Source organism: Pinus tabuliformis, chromosome 7, assembly GCF_031772625.1.
Source record: "Pinus tabuliformis cultivar Carrire ecotype Pingquan chromosome 7, CPIR1, whole genome shotgun sequence".
NCBI classification, from domain to species: Eukaryota; Viridiplantae; Streptophyta; class Pinopsida; order Pinales; family Pinaceae; genus Pinus; species Pinus tabuliformis.
Window position 1 is genome coordinate 1,634,855,819 of NC_142293.1, and position 13,634 is coordinate 1,634,869,452.

General features: G+C 43.4%; 2 pseudogenes; both read right to left on the reverse strand.

The window, feature by feature from the left end:
* Window positions 1-9,929: 9,929 nt before the first annotated feature.
* On the reverse strand, window positions 9,930-11,444 carry LOC149254526 (25S ribosomal RNA; annotated as a pseudogene).
* Window positions 11,445-12,683, reverse strand: LOC149254527 (25S ribosomal RNA; annotated as a pseudogene).
* Window positions 12,684-13,634: the final 951 nt, after the last annotated feature.

Below are 13,634 nucleotides of genomic sequence, written 5' to 3' on the forward strand. Positions count from 1 at the left end.
TTCTCTTCACTGCCTGAAGATGAGTCTCCTTCGGATTTGCCTGAAATCTTCCAACTATTCCAACTGCATGCATGATGTCTGGTCGGGTACCTGTCAAATAAAGTAAACTTCCAATCATAGATCTGTAGGTTGGTTGATGTACTACTGCAGATTCATCATTTGCACTGAGGCTACATCCTGTGACCATGGGTGTACATACTGGTTTTGCATCTTCCATACCATATTTCTTCAAAATCTGTTTGAGATACTTGGTTTGAGATAAAAAGATACCTCCTTCTTTTTGTTGGATTTGCAAACCAAGGAAATATGTCAGTTCTCCTAGCAAAAACATTTCAAATTCTTTCTGCATGACCAAGGCAAAACTTTGACTCATAGCTTCTTCATTGCTCCCAAAAATAATGTCATCTACATACACAACAAGTATTAGCAATTTGTCATTTTCAACTTTTATATAAAGATTGCTATCTGCTGATCCTTTTGAAAAGCCTTGTTGATGAAGATATTTGTCCAAACGATAGTACCAAGCCCTTGGAGCTTGTTTGAGACCATAGAGAGCCTTCTTCAATCTGCATACAAGATTTGGATCATTTCCAAGAATGAACCCATCTGGCTGTTCAATGTACACTTCTTCTTCCAAGTCTCCATTCAGAAAGGCTGATTTCACGTCCATTTGAAATACTTTGAAGTTTTGAAAACTTGAGAGAGCAAGGAACATTCAGATGGCCTCAAGTCTTGCAACAGGAGCAAAGGTTTCTTCAAAGTCTATTCCTTCTTGCTGCGCATACCCTTTACAAACAAGTCTGGCTTTGTTTCTAATTACTTCTCCATTTTCATTCAATTTATTTTTGAAGACCCATTTTGTTCCGATAACATTCTTATCTTTTGGTCTAGGAACCAGCTCCCAAGTGTTGTTCTTTTCGATCTGCTCAAGTTCTTCATCCATTGCTTTCACCCAACATTCATCTTCGCATGCCTCTTTCACATTTTTTGGTTCAGTAGAGGAGAGCAATGCCAAATAGCTTGAAGCTTCTGCAACTGTTCTTCTTGTTTGTACACCTGCTTATTTCTGCCCCATAATCTGAGATTCTGGATGATTCTTCTGAACATATTTGGATGGAGTCTTTTCTTCTATTCTTGTTTGCTCCTCTGGTTCTTCTTGAGGTTCTTCTTCTTCATCATTCTGTCGTTGGGGGTAGCCTTCATCTTCTTCGATGTCTTCATGATGTACTTGCCTAGGAATGTATCCCTTCTCATCAACCACTACATCAACGCTGTCAACAATTCTGCCAAGTCTTTTATTGTAGCATTTGTATGCTTTGCTATGTGGAGAGTAACCAAGAAGAATGCCTTCATCTGCTCTAGGTTCAAGTTTGCCAAGCTGCTAATCAGTATTCTTGATATAGCATTTGCTCCCAAAGATTTTGAAGTGCTTTACTGAAGGAGTCCTACCACTCCAGAGCTCATGAGGAGTTTGAGTGCTGTTCACCCAGACATTTGTTTTGTTGAGAATAAAAACTGCAGCATGTGCAGCTTCACCCCAGAAAGTTGCGGGAGTTCCTGACTCATCAAGCATAGCACGAGCCATTTGTTGGACTGTTCTATTCATTCTTTCCACAACTCCATTTTGCTGAGGAGTTCTTGTTGTAGAGAATTCTCTTCTTATCCCATGTTCTTCACAGAAATCGAAAAATTCATTTGAAGTAAATTCCCCACCTCTGTTGGATCTGAGGCACTTAATTTTGTGACCTGATTCATTTTCAACCAAGGCTTTGAAGGATTTGAATTTTTCGAATGCTTCATCTTTGTGCTTCATAAGTCCTAACCAGACAAACTTGGAGAAATCGTCAATGAATAATATCAAGTATTCTTCTCCTCGAGGTGTTCTTTTCCTGAAAGGACCGCATGTATCTGTATGTACTAGCTCAAGAGGCATGATAGCTGATCCTTCTTTCTCTGGAAAGTTAGTTCTGGTTTGTTTTCCAAACTAACATGATTTTCATATGGTGTTGTCAGGAATTTTGATATCTGGAAGATCGCGAACTGCCTGATATTTGCATGCTTTCCTTATTTGTGAAAAGCTTAGATGTCCCAACCTCCGATGCCATAACCAGTGCTCATCATCCTTGCTCAGATAGCATTGTTGTTGTCCTTATTCAAATATGTACAGATTATTTGGAGTTCTTTTGCCTTTGATCACTGTTTTACCTGTATCAAGATCACGAACAAGACATCCATTTGATCTGAATATAACCTCGGTTCTTTGATCACACATCTGGCTGACACTTAGAAGATTATGCTTCAATCCATCAACATACAAAACATTTCCAGCCTTGACCTTTTCTTTTAACTGAGCAATGCCTTTTCCTTTTATAGTTGCAGGAGTATCATTTCCAAAAGAGACTTTCTTTCCCTTTTCTAGAGTAGAATAAGACTCAAGTTTTTCTTTATCACCTGTCATATGCTTCGAACATCCACTGTCAATGTACCATAGATTTTCCTGTCCTTCTGCATAAAATGCTATCCCACATCTTTCTGTTTGAGGTTCCTTTATTCTCCATGTTTTGGTGCTTGAGGCTTGTTCCTTTTTCTGCTGAAACCTGCTCCTGCATTCAGAGTCTTCATGACCAAAGTTATTGCAAATAGAACATTCAACTTCATTTTCAAGAACCGAAAAGTTGTTATAGGTCCTTTTTGTAATCCCCGTCATACTTCTTTGTTTTTGAGCTTCCCTAGTCATGATCGTTTTATATGCAACACATTGAGCTGCTTTGTGACCAAATTTATGGCAAGAAAAGCATTGTCCATTGAAGAAACTTCTGCGGTTATCGAATCTACCAGCCAATTGATTGTAATTTCTATTGTCATCTATTCTTGAACCAAATTGAGAAGATTTTACCTGTGGCTGGTTGTAGCTTTTGTTCACCCTTAAGATGGATTGCCCCTGATAGTTTCTGTTTGTAATTCGTCCCTGCTTTACTTGATGATCTTCATTGTGCTTTTGCTCATTTCTTCTTGTTGCATCAAGATAACTTTTTGAGGTGGATGCTTGAGAAGTTTCTCCATTATAGCCCAGACCTGTCTTGTTTAGTGGAGACCGCTGCACATTGATAATCTCATCCAAAGTTTCAGATCCTTTGACAAACTTGAGATTAATAGCTTTTGTTTTCTCAATCTCTTTTCTAAGACCAACAATTTCACCTTCTAATTTTTCAAGATGTTTTTCCTTTTCATCAATTTGAAATTGTAGAGTATCAATGATCATGTTCTTTTCTTCTATACATCTCTTGAGTCTAGTAATTTCATCATAAAGGTTATCCACATTTATAGCATCCATATAATCATCATCTTCAAATGCCATTAACAACTTATATTCATTACCTTGTTCATCTTCATCACTGTTTGATAGACCATCACTATCTTCATGAGTGTAGTAGCTTTTCTTATTTGCATTCTGTTTCTTGTTCCATCTAGCAGGTTCCTTTCCTTTATCCTTATAAGGACATTTTGCAGCATAATGACCTACTCTTCCACAAGCAAAGCATTTAAAAGGTAACTTACCTCTGAACCTTCTAGAACCCCTTTGAAGATTTCTGACAAAATTTGATTCTTCTTCCTCTTCTTCTGGGACGTGGCTCGCTTCATAATAATCTCCTTTGCCTGATGCCTTGAAAGCAGCTTCTCTTCTGTCTGATGGACCTCCCTTTCTCATTTCATAAGCAGTTAGAATTCCATGTAGCTGAGACATAGTAAGAATTCGTAGATTTTCCTTTTCTTCTATTGCAGATACTTTAGATTCAAACTTGGGGAACAATGATCTTAGAACCTTTTCAACTACAATAGCCTCTTTTATTTCTTCACCCAAATTTTTCATACAGTTAACAACCTCATCTACCCGAAGAAAATAGTTAGCCACACTTTCATCATTATACATTTTGAGAGTCTCATACTGAATTCTGAGAGTTTGAAGTTTAGCACGCTTTACCTATTCATCTCCTTCATAGCTCGTGACAATTTTGTCCCATATCTCTTTTGCGGATTTATAGTGCATTACCTTCATGAATTCTGATTGAGATATACATCCTAATAGAGTACTGACTGCTTTCGCATTTGTTTCATACTTCTTTTTCTCGGCTGCATCTGTAGGAGTAGCTGAAGGAAAAGCGTAGCCTGTCTCCACAATGTCCCAAACTTCTGTACCAAGATATTGAAGATAGGCAGTAACTCTTACCTTCCAATAATTGAAGTTTGTCCCATCAAAAACCGGTGGCCTGATTGATGCTTCTCTCTCGTAGTTGCTCATGATGAACGATCTACCTTCAAGCGATCAAGCTTCTCTGAAGGACCTGCTCTGATACCAATTGTTGAAAATAATACTGAGAGGGGGGGTGAATCAGTATTATCTAATTCTTTTAATAAATCTTCTTTATTTGTTCTTTGAATTATTTTTGCATGTCAGTACCATAAAATAATGAGCATGAACAAAAGAAAACAGATAGTCACACCAAAGAACACAAGATGTAAGGTGGAAACCCAATGTGGGTGAAAACCACCTGCTGCAATATGTCTCTATCTTCTTTCAAATTAGAAACTCCTTTTACAATGGTTTTGTACTGGTGCAGTCCTTTACCAGTACGCAGGCTGCAACCTGCAGAGAGCTACAACTCTCTCTCTCGTTTTCCAGTCTCTCCTGGAAGGGAGCTACAACCCCCTACTTATTTTCTTACAAGGACCACTTTTCATAAATTTTCAAACTAGATCCATAAGCATCAAATGATCATCAAGTATAAGAGAATCACCCAATCAACTGTAGTAACTAGATCAACAATAATAGGACCAAACCCAGAACACAACAATGATAAACAAAGATCTTAAGAGAAGTAAGCACCCTGCTCAACTGCTCGCCTGCTTATGTAAGCACCCTGCTCAACTGCTGGCCTGCTTACTGTACTCACCCTGCTCAATTGCTTGCCTGCTTACAGTACGCACCCTTCTCAACTGCGAGCCTACTTATGTACGCACCCTGCTCAACTGCTAGCGTGTGTACCTCGCTCTGAGTCCATTTAACTTCCTGCGGACCTCCGCACCTGCAACCCTTCTGTGCCTGCGTATGTACGCACCTGCAACCCTTATGTGCCTGCATATGTACGCACCTGCAGCCCTTCTGTGCCTGCGTACCTCTGCACCTTCAACCCTTCTGTGCCTGCGTACCTCCGCACCTTCAACCCTTCTGTGCCTGTGTACCTCCGCACCTGCAACCCTTCTGTGCCTGCGTACCTCCGCACCTGCAACCCTTCTGTGCCTGCGTACCTCCGCACCTGCAACCCTTCTGTGCCTGCGTACCGACGCACCTGAAACGCTTCGCTCCTGCGTACGTATGCACTTTTCTTTCACTGTACCTGCATACCTTTGGGCATAGATGATTTCAAGACTTCAGAAATAACCCAGATAGTCAGATCTATAGATCTGAACATGCGCCGAAGAGATCTCAGTCCATCAATAGATTCGCCTTATTTAGATCTAGACCAGATCTAGCCCTCGTAAGATATTCAACCCAAAACATGCTCAAGCCAAATGATCTCCTTTGCTTTATATAGGAAAGCTCTTCCTTAAAACATGGATCAATACCACGAGCCGACACCATAATAACCTAATACCGTCGGCTAAATACCAAGAGTAAAACATAAGAAAACCCCACATGTGAATTTCTTTGCCTTGAAATGTGTGCACTGGGGGTACGCACCTCCTGAACGGGATAACTGCGGGCATGTACGCACTTTATGTAACACTGGCCTGCGTGTACGCACCTTATGTAAGGTGTACCTGCGTACCCCTTATTTTCTTCAATATTTGATAGCTGATCATCAATCTCCGCTGCTGACTTGAAGTACTGTGATCTATCACCTGAATGGGTTGCCATCAAGGACAACACTTTAGCCATAATGCCAACATGGACCGGGTGGGTATCCCCTTTTTTTTCGACCCGACTTTCGGGGCTTCAACAGATTCGTATAGACTTGATAACAATTAGTGAATTTCTTTTAAAATTTATCTTTTTAGCGTAATCTTCTTCTATTCTTATTAATGCATGTGTGTTTACTTCATCAAACTAGTTCCAAAAACATAAGAACAAGAACATAAGATTTTGGCTCTCTGCCAGGGAAAATCCTCTCTCTCTCAGAGAGGAAAACCCTTTCGTAAATTTCTCTTATTGAAGCTTCTCATTGATCAATGCCAAACCCTAGAGCCTTGACAAGAATATCCTCCAAGCACAATTCAAGTCCTTCCTCCTCTCTGCACTTTGTCTCTTTGGCACTTTGTTCCTCAGCACTTCATCCTTCTTTTGAATTTTGATAGACCTTAGTAGACTAACTCTAGAAGAGACTCCAACCTTTGATCCTTAGTGAGATCCTTTACCAATGAAGAAACCCTCATTCTCTTGACCAATTGAGATTTTTTCTTGACGTGAGGTTGCAGACTCAATGTCTGTGTGCTTGGGCCATGACTTCTGTCATGGGAGGGATACAGAAACACCAAGTTTACTACACTTGGGTGATTTCCATTGCGACGAGACATGGAAACCCCAAATTTCCCGTAATTGGGAGGCTTTTGACAAGGCGGGACATGGAAACCCCGGGTTCCCCGCAATTGGTGACTTTTGTCAAAGAGAGACTGGGAGACCCCATGTCACGCTCCTATCCTAGTGGTAGTATTTCAACCACACATAAGCAGGTGTGGCACTGCCGTAGTTTTTCCTTTTACCAGTACTTGAGTACACAGTCTGCACCTACTTCAACACTTAGTCAATTTTCCAATGTTTTCTTAACAATGCAGCGAAAATAAATTATCATCAATTTATCTTCTTCAATTATTATTTCATCCCTTCGTGTTGTGTGGTCATGCTACACTACCCACGGCCTGCACGACACGACATCACACCTGAACTCTGACCGGTGTCACTCATGCCCAAGTATGCCACCTGTTTGCCCAAATTTCCATTCCGTAGCGGCCAAACTCTGCCCGTTGGTGTAGAACTTAGTGAGGGCGCATGGCCCGCACATAGTGCGGCCTGCCTGCCTGGCCTGTAACCCGACCCACTTTGCCTGTCCGCACTACCAAGTCTGACACGTATGTTGTAATCTTCTTGCTGATACAACCCTTTTACCCACATCCTTCTCTTCCTTCACACTTGTTCTGTGATGTGGAAGTCTAACTTCGATGTCACTTGGTCGAATGCCATCCTCGTTACTTATACAGGTCCTTTCGCCCAAGGGTTGTGCCTCTCGGGGATAACAAGGGTCGGCGCCATCAACATGCATGCTCGGCTGACCTACCACATAACCTCGACACACCCCATTCCAATGAAACATTGTGTCCCTTCATGTGCATCACCGCACCCATGAGTCGGCTCCAAAACTTAGCCGATTACACCTGTCACCGCATGTCACACACTTCCCCGCATCCTAACTCGTTCACACATGGTCACTTTTTTCATCTATGCACCAAAAACGGGTCACCTGCACACCTTCCGCCGTTGACTCACCCATCGTGCAAGCATCAAGGGGCGGGTACCCTACTCAACATGATGCGTCCGCCAAGTCTTCGCATATAAACGAATGCTTGCCCGAGTTGCATATAACAGAATGCGGGCACCCGTCACACATCAAGGCATGCCCATACTATGGGTTTAGTTTTTTGACTCTCTCAGGTGCTCCTGACTTGAATACCTAACACCCTAGGCCCCTCCTACATGGTAGAGTTTTCCAGCGCAATGGGACATGGAAACCCTAGATTTCGTGCACTTGGGCAGCTATCGTCATGGTGAGGTAGGGGAACCCAACTTTCCCCGCGCTTGGATGGCTTCCATCACAATGAGGCATGGAAAACCCAACTTCTAGAGATAGACCAGACAAGCAATTTCCACCCCACCTTGAAATGGAACCCCGAGTTCACAAGACTTGGACGGTTCTTCATCGTGCCACAACATGGAAACCATGAGTTTCAAAAACTTGGGTGATTTTGATCATGTTGCGACATGGAAACCCAAGTTCCCTGCACCAGAGCCACGGTTATTTCCCGAGCAGGAGATGGAGACCCAGAGGTTCCCAGAATTAGGCGGTTTCCCTCATGCCATGAAATAGAAGCCCCTGGGTTCCGCGGACATGGGCAAATCTTTGTCATTCCATGGCATGGAAACCCGAGTTCCCTACACCGAGGTTGTGGTTTCTGTCGTGGCGGGACATGGAAGACCCGAGTTTCCCATAATTGGGCAGTTTCCATCATGCCACAGAATGGAAAGCCTCGTGTTCAGTAGACCTGGGGAGTCGTTCCCTGTCATGCGATGACATGGAAACCCAAAGTTCCCTAGACTTGGGTGGTTGTTCCTTGTCACGCGATGACATGGAAACCGAAATCTCCCCATACTTGGGTGGTCATTCCCTGTCGTGCGATGACATGGAAACTTGAAGCTCCCCAGACTTGGGCGATCGTACGTTGTCGTGCGATGACATGGAAACCTGAAGCTCCCCAAACTTGGGCAGCAGTTTTAGCCACGGCCATGGGAACCCCGTGTTTCCCAGACTTGGGTAGCAATTTTTGTCTTCATGTGAAATGGAAACTCCATGTGTCCACTAACTTGGGTAACAATTTCCATCATGCCGAGAAACGGACACCCCGAGAGCTTTGGACTTTGGTAGTTTTTCATCGCTCCACGACATGGAAATCCAAAGTTCCACAGCCTCTCGGGTGATTCAAGGCATACCACGACATGGAAACCCCCAAGTTCCCCATGTCAGGGCCAGAAATGGAAACCCCAGGTTTCCCAAACTTGGGTGGTTTCAGTCAGTATCCCGGTTGCACTGTGACATGGAAACCACAAGTTCCCCAGACTTGGGAAAAAGTTTTGAAACACCACAAGTTCCCCAGACTTGGGCAGTGGTTTCGAAACACCCCAAGTTCCCCAGACTTGCGAGCTCATTTCCATCATCATGGAAACCCCAAGTTCCATGTGTTGGGGCTTTGTTGAAAACTCTGTGTTTCCATCGTTTCGTAAAATAAAGAAACCCGTGGTTCCATCAAGGGTGGGACATGGAAACCCCAAGTTTCCCAGGCTTGGGCATCGGGGTGCGACATGGAATCCCCAAGTTTCCCCAGGTTTGGATGTTGGGGCGGGATGTGGAAACCCCAAATTTTGGGCTCTGGGGCACAACATGGAAACCCCAAATTTTTAACACCAGGGCGCAACATGGAAACCCCAAATTTTAGGCGTCAGGGCAAGATGTGGAAACCCAAATATTGGGCAGCGGTGCACGACATGGAAACCCCAAATTTTAGGCGTTGGGGTGGGACATGGAAACCCCAAGTTTTGGGTGTTGGGGTGTGACAACGAAACCCCAATTTTTCCAGGCTTCAGTGACTTTTCCATTGAGACGTGGAAACCTAAATTTTGGGTGTTGGTGCACGACATTGAAACCCCAAATTTTGGTCGTTGGGGCATGACATGGAAACTCCAATTTTACCAGGCTTTGGTGCTGGGGTGAGACGCAGAAACCCCAAATTTTGGGTGCCTACGCATGACATGGAAACCCCAATTTTCCCAGGCTTTAGTACCTTTTCCATTGCGACGTGGAAACCCCAAATTTTGGGCATCGGGGCGCGACATGGAAACCCCAATTTTCCTGAGCTTCGGCACCAGGGTGGGACATGGAAACCCCAAATTTAGGGCACTAGGTCATGACATGGAAACCCAAATTTTACCGAGCTTCGACGCCTTTTTCGTTGCGACGTGGAAACCCCAAATTTCCCACCCCCAAGCACATCATTTTTGAGATGGTGAGCAATAAAGAATTGTCGTTTGGAGGAAGAGGCAAAGGCACAAGAGCGGGAGAGTTGTCTAGATCTGTTTCAATAATGTGTGACAAGAGTTAAGCTCTAAATCGAGGCGACCAAGGGCTGAATCTCAATGGATCATGGTAGCAAGGTAATTTTTCCACTTACAATACCCCATCGCATATTTAAGTCGTCTGAAAAGGATTCTTCTCAACGACTGTTTGGAATTGAACTTCAAAGCTACCCCGACCGAGACGCTTCATGGTCGCGATTTACAAATGACACAGGTCCCTGGGGGTGAAAAAGTGACGCTCCTACTGTGGGTCGAGATATAATCAAAGAGTCACATGCACCGCTTCTAGCATGGATTCCAACTTAGAGGTGTTCAGTCATAATTCGACACATGGTAGCTTCGCGACACTAGCTTTTCAACCAAGTGTGATGATCATTTATGTGAATCAACAGTTCCTCTCGTACTAAGTTGAATTACTATTCCGGTGTGGTCCATTAGTAGGGTAAAACTAACTTGTCTCACGATGGTCTAAACTCAGCTCACGTTCCCTATTAGTGGGTGAACAATCCAATGCTTGGTGAATTCTTCTTCATAATGATAGGAAGATCCAACATCGAAGGATCAAAAAGCAACATGGTTATAAACACTTGGCTGCCACAAGCCAGTTATCCCTGTTGTAACTTTTCTGACACCTCTAGCTTCAAATTCTAAAAATCTAAAGGATCGATAGGCCACGCCTTCACAGTTTGTATTCGTTCTGAAAATCAAAATCAAATGAGCTTTTACCCTTTTGTTCCGCACGAGATTTCTGTTCTCGTTGATTTCATCTTAGGACACCTACATTATCTTTTAACAGATGTGTTGCCCCAGCCAAACTCCCCACCTAACAATGTCTTCCACCCAGATCGAACTGCCGAAACGTGCCTTAGGGCCAAAAACAAGGGAAATTCCCTGTCTCTACCCCAAGAAATAAGTAAAATAAAGTTAAAAGTAGTGGTATTTCACTTGTGCATTAAAACGGCTCCCACTTATTCTACACCTCTCAAGTCATTTTACAAAGTCAGACTAGAGTCATGCTCAACAGGGTCTTCTTTCCCCGCTGATTCTTCCAAGCTCGTTTCCTTGGTTGTGGTTTCGCTAGATAGTAGATAGGTACAGTGGGAATCTTGTTAATCCATTCATGTGCATCACTAATTAGATGATGAGGCATTTGGCTACCTTAAGAGATTCATAGTTACTCCCACCATTTACCCGTGCTTGGTTGAATTTCTTCACTTTGACATTCAGAGCACTGGGCAGGAATCACATTATGTCAGCATCCATAGGGACCATTGCAATGCTTTGTTTTAATTAAATAGTCAGATTGTCCGTACCAGTTCTGAGTCGACTATTCGCCAACTAGGGAAAAGCCCCCGGTAGGGGCCATTCTACACCTGTAGCCCAATTGGCATGTGACTGCCCACCCTCACCATGAGAGCAGCTTGGGTAGACTGTCGACAGCCCACGAGTTTAGGGTGCAAACCCCTAGGCCTAGCCCTCAGAGCTAATCCTTTTCCTGAAGTTATGGATCCGTTTTGTAGACTTCACTTACCTGCATTGTTCTATTGACCAGAGGTTGTTCACCTTGGAGACCTGATGTAGTTATGAGTATGATCGGGCACGAACGGTACTCGGTCCTCCATATTTGCAAGGGCCACTGAGGGTGCATTGGACATCGCAAGACATGTGGTGCTCTTCCAGTTGTTGGACCCTGACTCTGGGTGAACCGATTCCAGGGTGGGAAAGCTGTTAAAAATAAAAGATAACTCTTCCCGGGGTCCCTGACGACGTCTCTGGATTTCCTAACATTGCCACCCACCATAATGTCCCGATTCAAGAATATTAACAGGATTCCCTTTTTATGCTCGTGCAAAGTGCACCCTTGATACAAGGCTTCCCCATCTCTAAGGATCCACTAACCCATGTCCAAGTGCTATTCACATGGAACCTTTCCCAACTTTAGTCTTCAAAGTTCTCATTTGAATATTTGCTACTACCGCCAAGATCTGCACTAGGGGCCAATCCACTCAATCTCACACCCGATGTTTCTCAATGATCCCCACGTCCTCCTACTCAGTGGAGCAAAGAAATTGCTCTGACAGTCGAGTATAGGTTGCACACTTTAGTGCCATCCATTTTTGGGGCTAGTTGATTCTGTAAGTGAGTTGTTACACACTCCTTAGTGGATTTTGACTTCCATGACCATCGTCATATTGTCTTAATCAACCAACACCCTTTGTTAGATCTAGGTTAGTGCGCAATTCAGCACCGTAACTTGACTTTCAGTTCATCTTGCATTGCCAGTTCTAATTACAAAAAATGGCATACTTGGAGTTCTCGATTCCATGGCACGACTCAATGGAGCAGCCACACCCTCTTACCTATTTAAATTTTGAGAATAGGTTGAGGGCGTTACGCCCCCGATGCCTGTAATCATTTTCTTTACCCGATAAAACTTGCGCGTGAGCTCCAGCTATCCTGAGAGAAACTTCATAGGAAACCAGCTACTAGATGGTTCAATTAGTCTTTCACCCCTATAACCAAGTCAGATGAATGATTTTCATGTCAGTATTGCTACGAGCCTCCACTAGAGTTTCCTATGGCTTCACCCTACTTACGCATAGTTCACCATCTTTTGGGTCCCAATAGGTGTGCTCACACTTGAACCCTTCGTAAAAGCTTAAGGTCGGTTCACGATGCACCCCCCCAAAGGAAGAAGGGAAGAAAACAACATGAAAGAAAGGGATATCAATCGTGGCTACTAGATCACAAGGGGAGGCTCAAATAGAGAACAAGCTTCCCCAACCCCGTGCCTTCGCAAAAATGGGGGAACTACAAGGGATGACGATTGAGAAGGACTAGGGTGGCCACCCCGAGAGCTCGCACTATGTTTCGTCCTTCCCGAACACCAATCCACAACAATCCCACTTTTTCTCCATAAAAGCTAGGGGCCAAAAGGAAGAAGGGAAGAAAACAACATGAAAGAAAGATAGATATCAAACATGTCTACCGACTCACAAGGGGAAGATCAAATAGAGGAAAAGTTCCCTAACCCCGTGCCTTCACAAAATTGGGGGCAACTGTAGGGAATGACAATCAAGAAGGACTAGGGTGGCCACCTCGGGAACTCGCACTACTTTTATTCCTTCCCGAACACCAATACACAACAATCCCACCTTTTCTCCGTAAAGCTAGGGGTCAAAAGGAAGAAGGGAAGAAGACAACATGAAAGAAAGAGATATCAAATGTTGGCTTATATGGGCCTGACCTAGGTTCAGAAGAATTATTTATCCAAGAAAATCCAATAGCTACCAGCCCTTTTGGCAACAGCCGGCGAAGCGCAGATTGAGGTCTCACCCAAGGTAGCAAGGGAGGGTGCTGGAACCAGGTTTCCACACCCTTGAGATGTCTAGACGTTGTTTGGAGGTTTCAAACCTCATTCTATAGCTTCGTGCTGCATTGTGCTCACGCAGATCCCGAATACCTCTTATTATCTAGTAGCGCGCAGTCTACAAATCTAATCTATGGGATGAAGTATTGCAACTCAAATTTACTTTAGAATGGTCTTTAAGCAAACATTTATCAGATTTATTCAGTTCGCGTATTAAGATTAAACCCATATTCACAAGTATTCAATAGAAATCATATGCGCATAGATCAAAACCATCTTATTATTCATACAAAATGCTAGATTCATGATAATTCAAATTTGACACAAGATTGTCAGAAGGAACTTATCTTTATTTTCACTTATCAC